This window comes from Pan troglodytes, chromosome 7 (assembly GCF_028858775.2).
Source record: "Pan troglodytes isolate AG18354 chromosome 7, NHGRI_mPanTro3-v2.0_pri, whole genome shotgun sequence".
Lineage (NCBI taxonomy): Eukaryota > Metazoa > Chordata > Mammalia > Primates > Hominidae > Pan > Pan troglodytes.
In genome coordinates this window covers 99,875,382-99,894,677 of record NC_072405.2, presented here as the reverse complement: position 1 = coordinate 99,894,677, position 19,296 = coordinate 99,875,382, and the positions used below count along the sequence as shown (strand labels likewise).

Sequence of the window (19,296 nt, the reverse complement as noted above, 5' to 3'; positions counted from 1 at the left end):
ATAATTCTTATCTGCATCAGTAAAGCTTGTGGGGTGGAGGATGGCTTTTCTCATCACCTAGAGAATAAACCAACATGTGATTTTCTGCTTCTCACATCACACTGTTAAAAAAGAAACAAGGGTGCATGCATATCAGACTCACATAGAGAGAGTCACTGAAAGCAGAGTTGCCAAATCTTTTTGGAGAACATTCTTGTTCTCCTTACCACCCTGGCATCCTTCGTGGTGAGTAGCTTCCTGTACAAAGGAAGAGAAGTGAGCCTGACAGAATTTAGATTCTACATGAGGTCCTGTACTTTGTTAGTTCCTATCAGGATTGCCTTTACCAAAGCTTTATGGATTCAATTAGTTTTCATTTCAGCAAATATTTTATACTTTGCAGTCTAGTGATTAACCCATCGATTGTCTTTTTGCCTTTTCAAGTGCAGCAACTTAGACATTTTTATTATTACCCTGTAAATTCTTCAGACTTGCATTCTGTGGCATTGGCTATGTAGTCTACATTTTGTAAGCTCTTTTAATTGCTTCTCTGAAGTGTGGACTTATTTTGAGAGAAGGTCACAGTAGTTTTCATTAATCCAATGTTACTTTCATAATCCTATGACTTTGATTTAAATACAAAATTTCATTAGGTTTGCCTATTTCATCAAATGAATGTTTTCCATTTTGTAAGGAGTCTTTCCTTTATAAAAGGTCAGCCCCATTGATGTAGTTTTGGTTACATTGCTATTTTTGTGGGCCATAAGTAGACAATTTCATAGCCCGCTAAGGATGGGTAGGGGTGGGAGGGGTGACGACTATGCAGTCTGTAAACCAAACAGTCCCCTGACTTCTTATATTTCTTGTTCCTTAATTATTGGACATTTTCTTCATCTCCCGATTTTTTTTGGAAAAGAATGAGGTCTTAGGGATCAAGTAGAATTTTAAATAGTTAACTTTGCTATAATTGACATTTTGGGTTAAAATGAACCTTTCAGATAAGCATAGAACAAGCTGTGCTTATTTCAAAATAATATAATTCAACTTTAACTTGATAAAAATATATTGAGACTAAACTATGAACTGGAGGTTAAAAATATACATGGCTTCTTTTATTCAGGAGTTTACAGTATAGCAGGGAGATAACTTCTAACAGAGAAGACCTGTTTGTGTTTTGAATATTTTAGAATAACAGAATGTGAATACTTACTACAGTGGTAGTAAACAATCTTAATTATTTATTTAGGTCCCTGTCTTCGTATCCTTTCTAAAGTTCTTTGAACGTTACTCTAGCTTAAATAAAAACTGGAACTATGTGCATTTGGAAGGTCTTGTGTAGGGTAGCTGCCACTTTAAAAAGACATACTAGTACAAGAAATGCTCAGAGAAGAACCAAATCAATCAAGGTTAGAGTGATTTCCACAAGTGGACTGATAAAATAGTGATGACTTGGAGGAAATATGATTGCAGTCTATATACTTGCTGAATACACTCCAAATTGGATACAAACTGGCACACCAAATACATGTAATTTGCATACAAATGAGCACACCAAATTTTAGAATACTGATGTTTGCAAATCTTAAAGCTTGAAAGAGGTCACTTTAGGACAAATAATAGCAAGTGCTGCTTTTCACAATAGATAGTTATACGAATCATTCAGGCTGAGACAATAAGTGAGCCTTTTGAGGCTGATATGTAGGGCAACTTACCATGCTCACCCATAAAATATCTCTTGCTCATATTGCTAGTGCCAGGATATGGTACTAAATGAATATTTTTAGTTGGGTCTCATATAATATCATTAATTCTTAGAGTTCCTATCTTTAAATGAGTTAAAAGACACCTTTGAAAAAATGTTCCTAAATGTCTCAGTGTGTATCGCACATGTTTAGGTACAAAGTGTGAAAGAACCACATTAATTTTTCCTTTGTATATTTTACACTCAGAGATGGCCAAGGAAAAATGCTATTTTTGCCAAACACAAACTAACCAACAACTGTTATGTTTTGCAATGTGTGATACTGCCTGAGTGTCTAATAGAGGAATTACTTTTCCCTCAAGCACTTTTAAAGTAATTCAAAGTGTTATGTTTCATCAGTGGGTAATTATGTTTCTCCACTAAGCTTATAATAACAGTGAAGTCAGATATGTTCCTCTTGCTTTTTTAGTAGTACAGTTCTAGTAATATTTGCTGGAAGAATGAGAAAATTCAGCAAATCTAGCAAGACTTGCTGAATCAATGAGTGAATGAATGAACAAATATGATTTGAGTCCGTCTTTTTGTCCTTTTCTGCTCTGAGCAATGGGCTAATCACCATGTGTGTAAGTGCATATTGTACCATACATGAAGTCATTATTCCTAATGATATAAATGTGATTTTTAAAGAAACTAAATTCCAACTTGAGATGATTAAATAATAAATATATAACAACTATATACCTTGTAGATGGTATTAAGTCAGTATCATATTTAATTCCAAGGAGTGTTGAGATGTTTGCTAATAGTTTTTGGGATTTTCCTAGGAATTGTATACAATGTCTGGTTGAAGCATTTTCAGTAATATACATTCACCCCACCATGTATTTTTGTGCAATGATATACCAGAAAGGCATTTTGGTAATTAAATGTGATAGTATATGTAAAGGCTACACTGCATGGGACAAATTGATTGTTCAATAAACATTAGCCATTATTATGTTCTTATCATTGCATAACCACTAGCTTCAGGCTTACTATTGTGAAAAGGTAAAATTACCACAAATTTAGTGTAAAGATCTTATTGGCTTTTGTTTATAATTCTAAAATCAGGCACACCTCATTCTATAAAGTAGAATGAGTATTTTGATGAGCTGGGCAGAGGAGGTTGGCTTTACAGGCAGAAAAGGGCTGAGGAAAGCAGGAACAGAGAAGAAAAAGTGGATTGGTCATTTCAAAGTTACTTTCTTTGTAAAGTTCAAAGCAGAGGGGACTTCCTTACCATGCTGGCTAAAACCCACCTGTTCTTAGGGTTTTGGATTCTCTCTCCCAGGTTCTTGGAAGGTCAGATAAACAACTTATTTTTGGTGTGGTTGTGTGGAACTTCAGGATGAGTAACTAGATTTGGTTTGGTCTGTTTCATCTAGTGCAGGAGCTCAGTCCAAACCAATGGCCTCCTATAAATTTTATTTAACACTACTTAATAACCATGGAGATAGTTGATCTCCCTATAAACCTTAGAATGCTACACCAGATCTTCAGTTCCTCATCTGAAAGGGTCTTCATCTTAATTTTCCAAAATGATTGAAATACAGTTATATGTAGTCTTCCATCAGCTTTCAAAAATATAGTTTCTCAAAAGCAGTATGGCTAGATACATTCTAGGACAAGTTAAATTAATTTAGAACCTGTTTGGTAGTTTGGAGAGTGGGGTCATATAAAGCCTTAAAGGTATTACCCAGATCTACATGGGCAAGAGTACTCCACTGTGGTCTGTATGTAATGTAGTTTACATTTTCCCAATGACGTGCTAATTACACTGATAATGGCTTTATGGTTTTTTTTTTTTAATAGAATCTCTCTCTGTCACCCAGGCTGGAGTGCAGTGGCGTGATTTTGGCTCACTGTATCCTTCGCCTCCCTGGCTCAAGTGATTCTCCTGCCTCAGCCTCCCGAGTAGCTTGGATTACAGGTACCTGCCACCACGCCTGGCTAATTTTTGTATTTTTAGTAGAGATGGGGTTTCACCATGTTGGCCAGGCTGGTCTCGAACTCCTGACCTCAGGTGATCTGCCCACCTTGGCCTCCAAAAGTATTGTGATTACAGGTGTGAGCCACTGTGCCCAGCCAGCTTTATGTTTAAAAAAGGAGTTATTGTGTTTTATAAACATGAGCAAGATAACAGTAGAATGCTTTCTTTACTTTCTTGCCAAATTCATTCCTGTCCAGGACCTACCTCAGCAGTCCTATTGCCTTTTGCTCTCTCCTTGTTCACTGTGCTTTCTTTACATTCTTGCCAAATTCATTCCAGGGACTCAGAGGGTTTAAAGTCTAGATTCATATAGCTTGTAAATGGTAGAGCTGGGATTCCAGATTTTCTTTAAAATGCTACAGTTGGGGAGAAGGTAACAGATAAAACAGGATTGATCATGAATTGGGAGTTCAGGATACTATTCTATTGTCATATATGATTTGCAGGCTTCCATAATAAAAAGTTTAAAAACAAACAAATATAATGAGAACCCTCCCAATAGGTCGGGAAGTAACTAGAAATTATTTAATCAATGGTGCATATTTTGTGATATGCAAAAGTCTCCAGCTGCTTTCTTTCTCAAGACTGTGATCCATGTTCGGCAAAGTGCACGTTCCAGTTGTGATCACAGTACTGTCATTTGCCTCTGGGCCTGTGATTCTCAATCCTGGCTACAAAGTGGCTTTGTTCAAGAGTCCTAGGAACTTGACTCTGCTTGTGGGTGTGTAGCTACAGAACTAACACTATCAGATTCTTAGCCTTTATCCCCCTTGCCTGTATTCCATTTTCTGTAGAGGTTGTTGGCTTCCATCAGGGGTGGTCATTTCCAATCAGACACCTAAGAACTCCTGCTAGTGGGCAATGATGGAGGCACATTCTAGATGGAGGCACATTCTAGAAACGCTTGAAACTGTGTGTTGCTTTGGACAGCTGTTTCAGGTACATGCTGGAGTGGGAATGGGATCAACCTCTCAACATTTTTCTTGTATGGTGATGTGTTGTTAATGTAATAGCTTTGATTTTAAAACTACCCTTATTTCCATACTTTCAAATCCAACAAATTAGGTAATTTGCAGTTGGTTTCCTATTCATTGATGCCTGTTATTAAGGCCTATGGTTTTCTTTCTTTAGTTAAATAAAGTGTATCAAGATTATAAATTTATTCTGAACATTTGAGAATTCAAAATCATGCAGCATGACAAACTTCTTTCATTTTACTTCTCCTCAGGTAGTAAAGATATATTTTTGAAGTGACAAACACACATGAAAAAAAACTGAAGGAGTCTATTGTACATGTGTTTGTTAGTATTGTTGCAGATTTCATTAGAATTCTTTCACATCAGTCATTTAATGGAGTCTCAGCATGTAGAAAGAGTGGATGAAAGACCATGATTACTTATTTACATTTTCAAAAATTTGTTTTCTTTAGGTGTTTTTTCCTGTTTCCACTTTATGTTGAGTATTATTTACATACAGTATACGCAGCATCATAAGTTTATGAATGCCGGGTTTAATGAATCACCTAGCACAGACCGTATATTTAAGTAGAACACACTTACAAATGCCTGATATAGAGAGCAATGATGTTAGTAAATGGTTGCCACTTCCAAACTTTGGGTACCCTGCACAGATTTCAGAACCATGCACAGGATAGTTAGGGTTAATGGTTGATAAAACTGTAATTCAGGGAATGTTCCTACCCACACAACTTCGCTCCTCTGCTTACAGCATGTATTGGTCTTCACATCATTCCTCGACTATCATCCAAACCCTTTAGGATGGACCTTTATAACCTGTCCAGGACCTACCTCAGCAGTCCTATTGCCTTTTGCTGTCTCCTTGTTCAGTGTGCTTTCTTTACATTCTTGCCAAGTTCATTCCAGGGACTCAGAGGGTTTAAAGTCTAGATTAATATAGCTTGTAAATGGTAGTGCTGGGATTCCAGACTAGATTTGTTTGATATCTTTCAATTTGTCTAATTTAAAATAAAATATATTATTTCTCTTTGGGAAAATGGAGGAAGGAAGGCTTTACTTTCTGTAGAACATTTATATAGGGGAAGAATAATAATTTTTTTCTCCAACATTCTTAGACTTAGTTGAAATGGATCCCTGTAATGAAAGACTGATTAAAAAAATAAAAACAAACAGAAGTTCATTAACATGTATATTTCTCATATACATGGGAGACACCCAGGGAGTGAGTAATTCTCAACAAAATAGCTTGTTCTGAAAATATTCCAAGGCTGATGTTTCCTTTAAATCAGTCTAGAGATTGAAATGTTAAGCACATTGTCTCTGGATTGAATGTAGTCATTAGATGTGTTTAGTTTGATTGCTAGTGTAAAAAATGTTGAATTTGAATGTCTTTAGAGAAGACTCACACTCTAGTTCTGCCACAAACCCTACCATTTTCTATTCTTTTAACAGCAGACATTCATTTATATATTTGAGTGACCCCTGACGGCCTTTCAGATTTGATCTTTGCTTGAGCATTGAGGATGAACTGGCTGTCTAAATGACCAAAATGATACTCATGTTTTGATTAGTAGTTGTACCTTAACTTTAAAAATTGAAATTCAATTGGATTTCACCACTAGCTGTGAAGACAAGCTACGTATCTTCTGTAAGTCTCAGTTTCCTTATTTGTAAAATGGAAAAAAATAATAATCTCTAACACTGGGGTTGTTGTAAGGATCACATTAAAAGATATCTGGTATGTAATACTACATGTTCAATAATTGAAGATATTATTGTTGTCTTCTATAGCCTTACCAAGTAAGTCTTCAAATACCCATGGTTGATATAGACACTAATAGAAGTAACCTTATAAAAAATAAACATTTATAGTGTAATGTCTATGCTTGTTATAGTTATTAACCTCAATAAGTAAAGATGGCAATATATTTTAGATTACTTCCATTTTGAAAAACCTACTTTCTAATAAGTTTCTGGGAGTGATTTCTCAGCAAGGAATATGGTGCATGGTTTTTGGCCATAACTCCTTTTCTTAGGGTGTTATCTGTCATTGGTAAGAAGTGCCTAGGACCCAGACACATGGGATTCCCTTAAGTATTTGAAAGGACTAAAGGAAGGTAATTTTTTGGTGGCTGAAGAGTGGAAACAATTACCATATCATTATTACATGGTATGGTTGATGTACGTTTTGGCCCAAATTTCTGTGGAAACATGACTTACCAAATGACTTTACCACCGTGCCCATTTGTGTAGCACAGATGGGAATGCAAATAGCAGTATGAGAGAGCGAGTTACCATCGTGCATCTGCCTTTAGTGACCATGGAACATCACATAAACAAACACATAGGCAGCAACCAGTCTACTTTTTAAATAAAATATCTTTGCCTTTTAAAAAATAAATAACCTTTTATTTGTTGGTAGATTTTAGTTACATTTAATAATAATATACACACAGAAAACCTAAGAGACCAATGAATTTTATAAGCACAACTATCATCTTTGGGGCAATGGTTTGTAATATAATAAATTCTTCTCATTAAATTGCCCTGAGTATGCCAACAATCTTGCCAAATATGTTTATCTGGGTACACAATAGCAGCATATTTGGCATATGGACAATAGAAACTTTCTAATCCCACATTCTTGCAGGAAAGAAGGTGAAAGCTAGTAAGGTATAAAATAAAATGTATATTGTAATGAGAAAACCTAGCTTTGGGGGCATAGTTCCAATACGTACTATCTGAATCTTCATTTAACCACTCTCCTTATAGATACAGCTGCAGTATCCCCATTTTTCAGATGTAGAAACTGGCAATCAGGAAGGTTAAGTAAATTTGCCAAGGTCATTCATCTAATTAGGGCCTGAGTCAAGATTTTGAACCCTTGCTTGACTTCAAAGCCTGGGCTCAGTACCTCATGATCCACCTCCTCGTAAAGAAGTGCTGTCTAATTATGAGTCATTATTCATGGGACTGGAGAACAGCTGTTCACCCTAGTCCTTGGGACCAGAAAGGTGAGACCAGGAGAATAAAACTCAAGAAATGACAGAAAACTCTCCCCAGGGCTGCCTCTGAGAACAAATTAGAAGACAGGACCCTAAGGCTGAGTCAGAGGAGTAGCTACCAGTAATTAATCAGTTTGACGAATGGCTGCACGCACAAAAGGAGACCAGCTGAATTGGGAGGCACGAAAACAAGGGAACCTACAATGCCAGTGTAGATTTGGCCAAAGCAGGAAGAAATTTGGAAAAGGAAGAGAAGGCAGAGGCAGCATGAAATAGGCTACAAGATTCTGATTCCTGTTACTTTTTCACATGTCCTTGGGAACTTCCTGCTGGGAGGACAATGCACTGCCCAGGGGGCTGGACCCTTTGCATTACAGGCATGGGGGATGGCAGGGGAACCCCACCAGGAATAATTTAACAGGGGTTTGGGAGGAGGAAAGGAGGAAACGAGAACCACACCGGACAGAGAAAAGCCATCAAAAAGTGAGCTGAATTTTCATTTTTATATGCAGAATGGTACAACTTAATTCCTCACTCTGTATGGATATTGCCAGGGAGTGATGGAGGGAATGCCCAATGAGACAGGTCATCTGTTTCAGTCTTGCTAGAAACTCATCTTTGATTGGGGAAAAAAACTCTCTTCTGTGAATGTGACATTCCTGGGTTTTTAACAGCAGATGTAGGGGGTGCAGGTTAGGGCAACAGAGAGAAAGGCCACTGGGGGATCACAGACAGGTCTGGCCACACCTTGCCTCACTCTTTTTTCACCCTCAGTCTACACCCTTGAATGACCTTTTCCATATATGCGTAGGGAAGAAACAAATTTTGCAGTGGCAGTATCCTGAAAATGTCATAACAATATGAAAAATGGTAATTTCCCATAGGAAATTAGGTTTTATGGGCTTGAAGCTTGCATACACTTTTGTATTCTTCCTTTTTTTTAAGTGACATTTTCTCATCTTTGTACTTGTTAGCATTATGGAACCAGCCATTGGTGTGAAACAGAGCTGTCAAACATAATACAGAATTCTATAAGACTCAGAAAATTGAAACTCTTAGTCACTACACAGGGCCCAATTTCAGGTGCATTACATGCTCTGTCATATCGAGTAAGACTGCTTCAAGCTCTGTCACTATTACAGCTGCACATCCCACATATCATTCAGTTGCTGCAATATTTTCACTTTTTTTTAAACTACTTTATCCATTGACATTGGTGCTGAATACTGATGAGAATGACAGAGCTGCACAATGCCAAAAGCATTCAGGGAATTTAATCTCAATTCTAAATGCATATGCTCGACTTCTGCAGAGACACTTAGAATATTAAAGGGCTGGGGGAAATGGTTTTGAAAGATTTTAATCATACAATAGCTAGGTACAAAGAAGCTTAGATATAGATAGGAGAATTATTTTTAAAAGCTTCATACAAAGATATGAAAGCAGGGAGTGAATTTAAGGGTCTTTCCTTTAACAACTTCCAACTTTTCAGTACCAATTGAACACAGGAGTATACTGCCATTTACTTTGGGAAATGAACTAATCCGGAAATCTGATGTTGCTTTTGTTTCTAATTATTGAATAAAATACATTTACTAAGAACCACTATGCACCAGAAAGTTAAATCATAAAGTTCCATGGTATCTGTGCTCTCACAATGTAGAGGTAATGTTCTAGAATATCTATGTGATATGGTTTGGATCTGTGTCCCCACCGAAATTGCATGTTGGATTGTAATCCCTAATGTTGGAGGTGGGACCTGGTGCGAGGTGACTGGGTCATGGGGCAGATTTCTCATGAATGATTTAGTACCATCCCCTTAGTACTGTCCTCATGATAGTGAGTTCTCTCAAGATCTGGTCGTTTAAAAGTGTGTGGCACCTCCCACCCCGCTCTTGCCCGTGCTTTCACCGTGTTTTCACCGTGCAATGTGCCTGCTCCTGCTTTGCCTTCTGTCATGATTGGAAGCTTCCTGAGACCTCCCCAGAAGCATGTGCCACCGTGCTTCCTGTACAGACTGCAGAACTGTGAGCCAAATAAGCCCCTTTTCTTATAAATTGCCCCATCTCAGGTATTTCTTTACAGCAGTGTGAGAATGGACTAATACACTATGCAACCTTTTTTAGCTGAGGGTGCTATGGTGGTTATGTCCCTAACTCTTTATGACTTCTTCTTGGGAAGTCTCATTTAATTGGGTGCTTTCATAATCTTTTATTCTCTTCTACCAGTGGTTCTGTGGCAGGACTAATCATATTAATTTGATGTTGAATAACCCCACCTTTCAGGATGCCAACCCGGTGTAGAGGGTATGCATGAAGTATATTTGTACTAAAAAATGATCTATTATTTATCTGAAATTCAAATCCTATTGGGCATCCTGTGTTTTTAATTGCTAAATTTGGCAAACCTACCTGGGAGTCCTGTATTTGTATAATCCACATTTCTTTTATGAAAAAATGATGGAGTTATTCAACATGCATGCATGTGTGTGTGCGTGCATATATACACACATGCACACAGGCTCGCATTAGTTAATCTTTCAGGAAAGCAAGTTCTAGGGCAATGCTGGAGTTAGCACTCACTCAGCTCTGTTCTGCATTTCTGAGCTGAAGAACCTTCTACCAAGTGGTTACCTCATCTTCTAGAAAACCCTTTTTTTTCCTCTTCAGTATAGATGCCCGCATCTTTTCATCTCTTAACGTTATCCAACTCTATATTACTTATTATTAACTAATTCAGAAATTATAATTTATTTCATTAGTCTGTAGTTTATTGATGGGTGTGAAGGAGGAATAATCCTTATCATTTTAATGTATATGCCAGAATGCATTCTTTAGGAGAACTCAAGCATCAGTTGAGGAAAGCCTAAAAATTCTTCATAATCATAAATTAATAACAATAGTATTAATATTCATAATAGCATTAATAGCATTAGCTGAATACATATTGAATGCTCTATTTCACATGTATTACCTAATTTAATTAGGAGGTCAGTGTTATTATTTGATTGCTGTTTTAGAGAGATAAAGTTCAAGTTACATACCTACAAGTGGTAGATTCAAGCACAGGTATGCCAACTTCAAAGCCTGTGCTCGTAACCACTCATTATTCTATACTGACAATTCTGCAAATGTGACCTCAGGTCATACTTTCCTCTAAGTTTTCTAAAACACTTGACTCTGAATAGAATCCTAGGTATAAGCAGTATCACAGAAATTGCATCTTTAATATTGTAATGAGTTTAGAACTCTTCTGATATTTCTTCAGGTGAATCAGCTTCCCTCAGAACTCTGCTTAATAACATTTCATATTTTGAAAAACATTCTGGTTCATTAGTTGAATCAATGAGGTAACAATGGAGAGAGGAAAATGCTAAAAATATTAACAACTAGTAACCCTGCTTCCTCAGGGTGAGTTCTTCAATATTATAGCAGTAGAATAGCTTTGCTGTCTTCAGCTAAGCATATAGTTCAGAAATTAACCTTCACTAAATGTATGAAATGATGATAAAAATACAGAAAGTGTTTTTCATTCATCCATGAATTAGCTCAAATTCTGCATGTATCAAGGAGAAAATATCTTTGGAAGCTTTAAAATGATGATATTTTCTAAGTTATAAGAAATTTAAGATTTGCAAATACTAGAACAATCAATTCCCTTTTATTCCCTTAAAACCTAGGTGAACTTGATTCACTGTCTAGATAATGGCAGGTTTTACCAAAGTAGACTCTTATGAACAGCAAGGTAGAACCCTTCAAAAAGACTGGACTCCTTCATTTGGCTGTTGTTTTCGCACTGTTCATCTGCCTAGTTCTAGGGTTTGTATTAGGTTCTAGGTTTACAGGGATGTGCTTTTAAGAAGGTCACAATTTGGCTATTGGGGTAATGGAAGTAAATGGGGAAAAATAAACAAGAATTACTGTACTGTGGAGAGTGCTATAATAGATTTAGGGACAAAACATGATTGAAAGGAAGATCACCCCTCCTAGGGGAAGGTACCAAGAAGGCATCTTGGAGGAAATGACATTTGACCTGGATTTTAGGGGATGAGTGAGGTTTTGGCCTCAATCTGGATCTATTGGAAAAACTCTATAGTTCTTTGCCTTCAAAGTTTTCAGATTTTCTTTCAAGTTGCTGTTTGTCTTCTCTGATGTGTTCTATTTTGAAATATCAAATTAATCATCAGAAAATGCTTGTCAATAAATGAATTGCATTTGCTCAATATATACATATTTATTTTCAGGTAGCTTTGAACACATGGTAAGGAAATACATTCATCTTTTCACTGAGAACTGCTCACCTAATTGCTTGGTACAGTCATGTTCAACGATATGTAGTTGATTAAAAAATGACAAATACTGTGACCAGCTGCCCTTTTGATGTCAAATAATGTGGAAGATTGAACACCATGCTGTTCCATTAGCCATTTCCAGGTCTGGCTCTTTTCAAGTTATGTACAGTCATTTTCTCTTTCAGAGAGAATATAACTTTTTAAAGCTTTATTCTTTGCTCTTAGCTTATGAAAGAAGGAATTCACACTTCAAGAGGTTGTCTGTACCTAACTGTGATTTATTAATTGGGTAGATTAGTTCAGGGTATAAACAGACAATGTTCCTGATGTTTCAAAGATATGCCATTGGCCCAGTGAATCAGGCTAGGGTCTTCGTGGCTCTCTCCATGACAGCATCAGTGTATACACTTTGCTGTGGCTTGAATATTTATATCCTTCCTCTCCAAATTCATGTCTTAGAATCCTAACCCCCAAGATGATGGTATTAGGAGGTGTTAGGGGATTTTAGGAGGTGATTAAGTTACAATGGTAGAGCCCTTACAAATGGGATTAGTATCCTTAGTTCACTCACCCCTTCTACCATGTGAGGACACACTAAGAAGGTACTCTCCATAAGCCGGAAAGCAGACCCTTTCTAGAAACTGAATTTGCCTTGATTTTGGACTTCCCAGCCTCCACAACTGTGAGAAAGAAATTTCTGTTGTTGATAAGCCACCTAGTTTATGGTATTTTGTAATAGCAACCTCATTGGACTAAGACATGGTTGCAGTATTATATCTCCTTAATTGTCCATCACTCAGCCATATTTCAGTACTGTAACTGAAATGAGATTTGCTTGATCTCTCACAATTTTCACCAACCAGACTCTATTGCAAGTGAGATAAATCCAACTCAAACTAGCTTAAATAAGAATTTGGATTGTCTCATATTCATGGAAAGTAGAAAAGGTTAAAATTTTGGCATCTTTGGATCTAGGGATTCAAACCATGTCATCAGAAATTTTTTTTCTCTCTCTGTCTTTTATTTAACATTTCTCAGCTTTCCCTCCTAGTTGAATTCTTTTTCTGGCAGCATCTTCCTATGCAGTAGCAAAAATCAATGCTGGTTGCTTTACACTTACATTCTACTTCTAGAGACCCCAGAATATAGACTGATTGGATAGCTCTGGAAAAAATCCTGGGGATGAGTTTGAATTGACTGGATTTGGGTTCAAAGACAATCCATGAACAATCCACTGTTACCAGGGTGATTGTGTTCTCTGAGCAACACATCCTGTATTAGATGTCACCCTTGGTGCTGGAAGTTGGGGTCAGACTCCTGAGCCACTTGGACTGAGACTGGGGATGGGACATTTTCCAAAATATTCTGGGAAGAAAGAGTGTCTACTATAAACCTATATAGACAGCCAAGTCAGAGTTTCAGCCAGTTCCGTGTGATCTTAGAACATCAATGTGAAAATATGGTCATCCATTCATTCAACAAATATTTAGACATTTTTCAATGCTATAGAATGCAATGATAAAAAAAAAAGACAGAAATGTGCCTGCTTATATGGAGCTTACATTCCAGGTCAAGGCAGAAAATAAAATACTGAAAAATAAGGGCAAAAATATATTTTCAGGTAGTGGCAAGTTCTCTAAAGAACCTGTGTGGGGAAGTGGTGAATTTAGCTGGTGAGGTCAAGAAGGTGATATTTGTGCAGGGACTAACCATGGGGAAGTCTAGGGGAATACATTTCCATAGGACAGATGGCAAGGGCCTTGGGAGATGACTTACATGGCTTGGATTTTCTTTCCACTAAATTTTTTTCATTTCCCCATTCCTAGATGTCTATATCTCTAGCATTCTGTCTGCTGCATTCAGAACTAAATCGGAACTTACGACTACATGGGTTCTTAATTTTTGTTCACGTAAACAGTCATCATAATGATGATTAAATGATACCCATTTAATTTTGTAGTCGTGCTAGAGTTGAGAGTTGTGCTAGCATCTCTCTCTCCATTGCTAACTCTGTTCTCTTTTGTCAAAGTGACAGCTGTTGTCATTTCCAATGCTTCTATTCTCCCCTGCCACTTCTGTTGCTTGTCATCTTGGCTGTTTGCCATTTGCTTATTTTTCCTTTTTCTTCTCTCTCTCTGTTTTTTTCTGCTACTTGGTCCAGACGGCTTGGATTTTGCACAAATTGGCTTGGCTCTTACAGTCATTACTAACTATTTAGAGAGAGTATCCTTTCATTTAATGTAACAAATCGACCAATCATAGCATATTCTATGTAATTTTCAGCTCTTCTCTTCTTAACAATTTTGGTGTGATTTTTTTTTTCCTCTTCTAGAGGTACTTACCCTTCCTCCCCATTGGGTGCCATCCTGAAAGGTTGAGACTGCAGGACAGCTGATATATCTGAGTCATTATTCTATTTGCTTACTTGCTTTTTGTACCCTACATCTACACTAAAGCCAAACACCTGTATTCTTGCTATTTACCAAATCCTTTGAACTTAATCGTGGCAACATTTCTCACATTTATGCTTTTTTCTTACTGCCTTCAACAAAACCAGCCTATTTCAGATTCTTACAATCTCATCCCTGTACAGCAACCTTCAGCTGTTCATATTTCTGTCTATCTTTCCTGATCCTTTATATTTTCACCCAAGTTACCCCCCAAATGCTACTTTCATAGTATCATCCTCGTGATCAAAATCTTTCAAAATCTTATCACTAAATAGAATGAAAGACCAAGTCTTTAGCCTGGCATTCAGCACACTTCATGATAAGTTAGGAATCCACTGTTTTCAATGCTCACTCTAGAAGTTCTCTAGGATCTCAGCTCTAAGCAAATTAATCCAAGCATGGTCTCTAATGCATACTGAATAGTCTTGACTTCACACTTTTGTTTTGAAACTTGACTCCTCTCATCGCCCAGAATTTTCTCCCTGTTCTTCTTTGTCTCTATAAATATAACCAAAAATATGGTTCATATTTCTTAGCTACTTTTGAGTCCTGTGTGATGACCAAAGTTGCAAGTTGTGATTCCTTTCAAATCATTGTAGAATTTAATATATGAAACTCATATTCTAATATTGTTTTTGCGTATGTGTAGAATATCTGCCAACTTGCTTATTATATATTTCTCTCTATCCTTTTATTTCTTTGTGTCCTTCATAGTGCCATAGTCTAATGTTCTCTTCAAAATATGCATATTGAGTGATTTTATTCTTATTATTGTAGTTTTATGATAATATGGAAGACCATGTAGGAAAGCTAAACTCATATATAGCTATCGATATCTATGTAGATCTTATCATACATTATTTTATATTTCTATCTATCTATATCTATCTCTGTATCTAGATCATCATCTATCTATATATATCAAGAGTATTCCTTCAAATGGATGAGTGCTGATAGCTATAAAGTCTGTCTTTTCATACAGTCAAGTTCCCTGGAATCTTTACTTTTAATATTTCATTTCTGAGATGCTAGAAAAGATCCCTAACCACTAAAATAAAAATTCATATTCACAGCCTTTTGTTAGAACTTAAATGTATTGTTATTTTTCCACATATTTTTCTTAAAAACAAAGTACCAGCAATAACAGTAGGTGTCGCTATAGCAAAAGAAACCAGCCATTAAGAATGATGTTCTTTTTTTTTTCTTTTCCTTTTTCTAGGAAACATTGCAGCGTTATAAGAGAAATTATAGACTATTTGTTGAAGCTCAGCGTGTCCATCTCCCTGCTTTGAAGAAGGCAAGCTTCATTAAAACCAACATCTTACTTGGCCTAAAACATCTTTGGAGTAGGAGATTTATGGCCTTTCTGGGAAAGTAGTTCTAATTTTTATAAACCTTAGAATTAAGAGGTTCTTTTGTAAATACAATTATAATTCTTTCTTCTCGATTTTGAGTCATTTATTATTATTCAATATCCATAAAAGTAAATAATTGAAATACATATTTCCTCACCAAAATTTTATTAATTACCTACATAATTTATCTATTTAGGAAATGGAATTAGAAACCCATACCTTATAAAATTGATGGTGAACATGAAATGAGGTATTATATGCATTAATTCACTTATTAAACAAATTTAGTTGAGTACCTGCTGTGTACCAGGCATGGTGGTTGTAATATGGATTATGTCCTTGCCCTTATGGTGCTCATAGTCCAGCACATTTATAGAGGTTCCTACACATCATGAAGTTTAAATTACTATTCAAGAGTAAAAGACATAAATTATTATTATTGAGATCTCAGGCCTAGTCAATTGCTAGGAAGCCATTTTAGTCTTCCATTTAGGAAAAATATTAGTAGGTATTATCAGCTCTTTTTCATTTGGCATCTATTCACTCTTCTTCTGATAATAGCTCCCAGATAATCCTCCAGGCATCAACCCACTCACTTTCAGGTCTTGTGGTTTGAGTGACACTGATTCCTCTCCAGCCTCCACGGGCGTCCATGAGACTCAGATCTAGTCAATTAGGGTTTTATATCCCAGTTATCACAAACCAGACCCTCCATGGTCCATCTGCTGCTTCTCTTTGGACCTGATCTCCCATCACTGACTGTCTCACATCACACCTGTACATACCATCGTGGTTTTGCTTATGTTATTTGCTTATTTATCTTGCTTATCTTGGCCTCTTTTCCTGGGATACCCTTCTCCTGCCTCTTCCTTTGTCAAGTCTGTCCATCTTTTAAGACCTAGCTAGTCAACTCTCCTTCAAAAGGCTTTCCCCTCCTCAAGTTGGATAAAGTGTCCCTTCTGAGAGCTTCCTCAATCTCTGGGCAGTTCTCTATCGGCAATTATGCACTATTTTCATAATGTGCTGCCTGTGTCTCTGTTTCCACTTAGATGGTGCACTCCTGCTGTCTGAATTTTACTTCTCTATGTGTTCCTAGCACCTTGACTGATGCCTGGGACCCTGTGGTCACTTGATCTAGGCTTGTTGACTGAAAGTACTTAAGATGACTGTGGCAGAAACCTGTCTTTCTGTAACATGCCTTTGCTGAATTGCGCAGTTCTGAAGAAGAGTAGTTCAAATGACTATGTATTGAATCATTCGAACACCCCAGGCTTTATGTCTCTGAGAGAAGGAAAGTTACATTCATTAGCTTCCTTAGGTTTGCCTTAGGGAATGATGTCAGGACTTCATTCAACAAGTATTTATTAAGTTATATAGGCTTCCTGGATCATTCAACCTTGCTGTGTTTTTCTCCTCTGATCTTCAGCATGTACAGCCTGGGCTATTAATTTGGCAATTAATCATATACTATCTTGTGACTTTTTTTTATAATGTATTTTCAGGTAGTACTTAGCCTATTAAACATTTAACACCCTTACATATGAGTAGGGATTATTCATTCATTAGCATATTGATTATTTCTTCATTAAATATGTTTTGAGAATTCATTATGGGTTCATATTATTTTTCTTTTTGCATATTTTATCAGTTGAGGTTCTGTTTAGACTAGCAACAGAAACTTGCCAATTTAATAACAAAAACAATTTATTGAAAGGATGTTGGGAACTGACTGTAAGGAAGACAGGATTGGAGAACCAGGTTTAGAAGAGAAAAGGCAGTACCAGAAGTTTTTGATTGGAGAAAACTACAGGGCAATGTTGCACAAGAACCATTGCTGGTAAGAATGAACTCTCTTTCTTTCCTCTTTCCATTGTCATCCTTATCAAGACTTAATGTTCTGAGAGAACATGGCCAAATTCAGGCCAGGAGTTTGTTCCTTAGTTGTGCTAGTATCGTGGGTGGGAGGACTTGAAAGAAAAAGTCTGAAAGGATTTTCTTAGCTTCAAGTAAACACCAAAGCAGTTGAGGAACTCTGAAGAAATGTCTGGATATTGTGTAGTTTGAACAAATGATAAGTATCAGCAGTTACACTTACTTGTTCACACAGATGTGCTATCAAATCCCAGCATTGCCAGTGACTAAGTGTATGGCTTTGTGAACATTTCTTACCTTCTGTAGGTGCCATTTTTCTCATCTATAAATGGGGATACCAATATATATTCTTACATGATGGTTTTAAGGATTACATTAAATAAGATGTGTCCTATAAAAGGTGCTTATTACAGTGTCTGTCACATAGTAGCTACACAATAAATGATGGCTATTATTGATTGACCTATGTGCACACAGCATGAGGCTATTCTGTATACATTAGGCAAAAAAGAAACAACTGGTATCTCAGACCTTGAACTGTTTGCAGTTTAATGAGAAGAAAGGGCATATGTGATTTAATTTAATCCTCACAACTACCCTGGAATTAGGCAGAGAAAATTTTATTATTTCTGTTTTTCATATATGCAATCAGAGAGAGTCAGAGAAGTTTAGCTACTTGACTATGGTCACACAGCTCTTAATTGACAGAGCTGAGGCTGGGGTCAAACTTACTAGATCAAATGCTCTTTAAATTTGGAGAGATAAGCGTAGCTCAGTGAAGGACAGAGTTACTCAACTCAATTCCAACCAGAAAACTTACTGAATACCTACTATGACAATTTGGGATATTGCTGTGGGGGAATATACATATAATTAGAACATAGTCCCTAGTTTCAAGACGATTACAGTCTAGGGAGAAAGACATGTACACAACTTACTGAAAACGACATAATACATGACAAGTGCTGTATTTTCCATTTAATTATTTTAATATACACTCATCAAATGTGTCATGGTCTGTATTAGGTGCTGAGGATTCAGTGATGGACAAAGCCGTAAGCAACCTGTCCTCAAGGGGCTTAACTGTTGTTGGAAGGAGACAGATGAGAACATAAAGGAAATATACACATAAAATAATTTGAGATGTTGATAGTGACGGGTGCTAGAAAAAAATTTAGGAAGTTTTTTGGCAGTGAGTTGGTGTTGGCTATTTTCAGTGTAGTGCTCTTCTGAGGGCCTGAACAAGTCAGTCATGTTAGTTTGTGAGGAAAGAATAATCCAGGCAGAGGGAGTAGGGCAGAGCAGGTAGGGCAAAGACCATAGGGTGAGGATGACATTGGAGTTTTACAGAATAAAAATGAGATTGTGTGACAGGAACATAGAGAGCAAGAAGAACAGTGGTACAAGTGAGATCTAGAGATGGAGGCAGGAGCCAGAAAAATGCAGAGCCTTGTATAATACACTTAGAAGTGTCTAATCTATCATTCTGAATTTAGAGGAAGCTCATAAAATTTAAGCAGAGAAAATATATTATTTGATGGTTTTGTAAAAAAGATCACACTGGTTGCTATGACGAAATGTAATGTGTACATCATGCACAAAGAAAAGAAAGAGTAACATTACTTTGAAAAAGTTA

The 19,296-nt window shown here is 36.7% G+C and overlaps 1 protein-coding gene across 50 annotated transcripts in view; it reads left to right on the top strand.

Annotated features, from left to right (window-relative positions):
- Positions 1–19,296, top strand: part of LOC134810891 (uncharacterized) — a 190,638-nt gene that overhangs the window by 122,052 nt on the left and 49,290 nt on the right. For 23 of the 50 annotated variants that reach the window (XM_063817294.1, XM_063817259.1, XM_063817268.1 and 20 more), the window contains 2 exons: positions 15,653–15,730; positions 17,503–17,625. The exons of 4 other annotated variants lie outside the window; for them this stretch is intronic. The gene's annotated coding sequence lies outside the window, so the exon portion shown is untranslated. Of the gene's footprint in view, positions 1–3,532; positions 3,651–15,652; positions 15,881–17,502; positions 17,626–19,296 lie in introns of those variants that run through there. 23 more of the 50 variants (XM_063817298.1, XM_063817274.1, XM_063817279.1 and 20 more) reach the window with 6 other exon arrangements.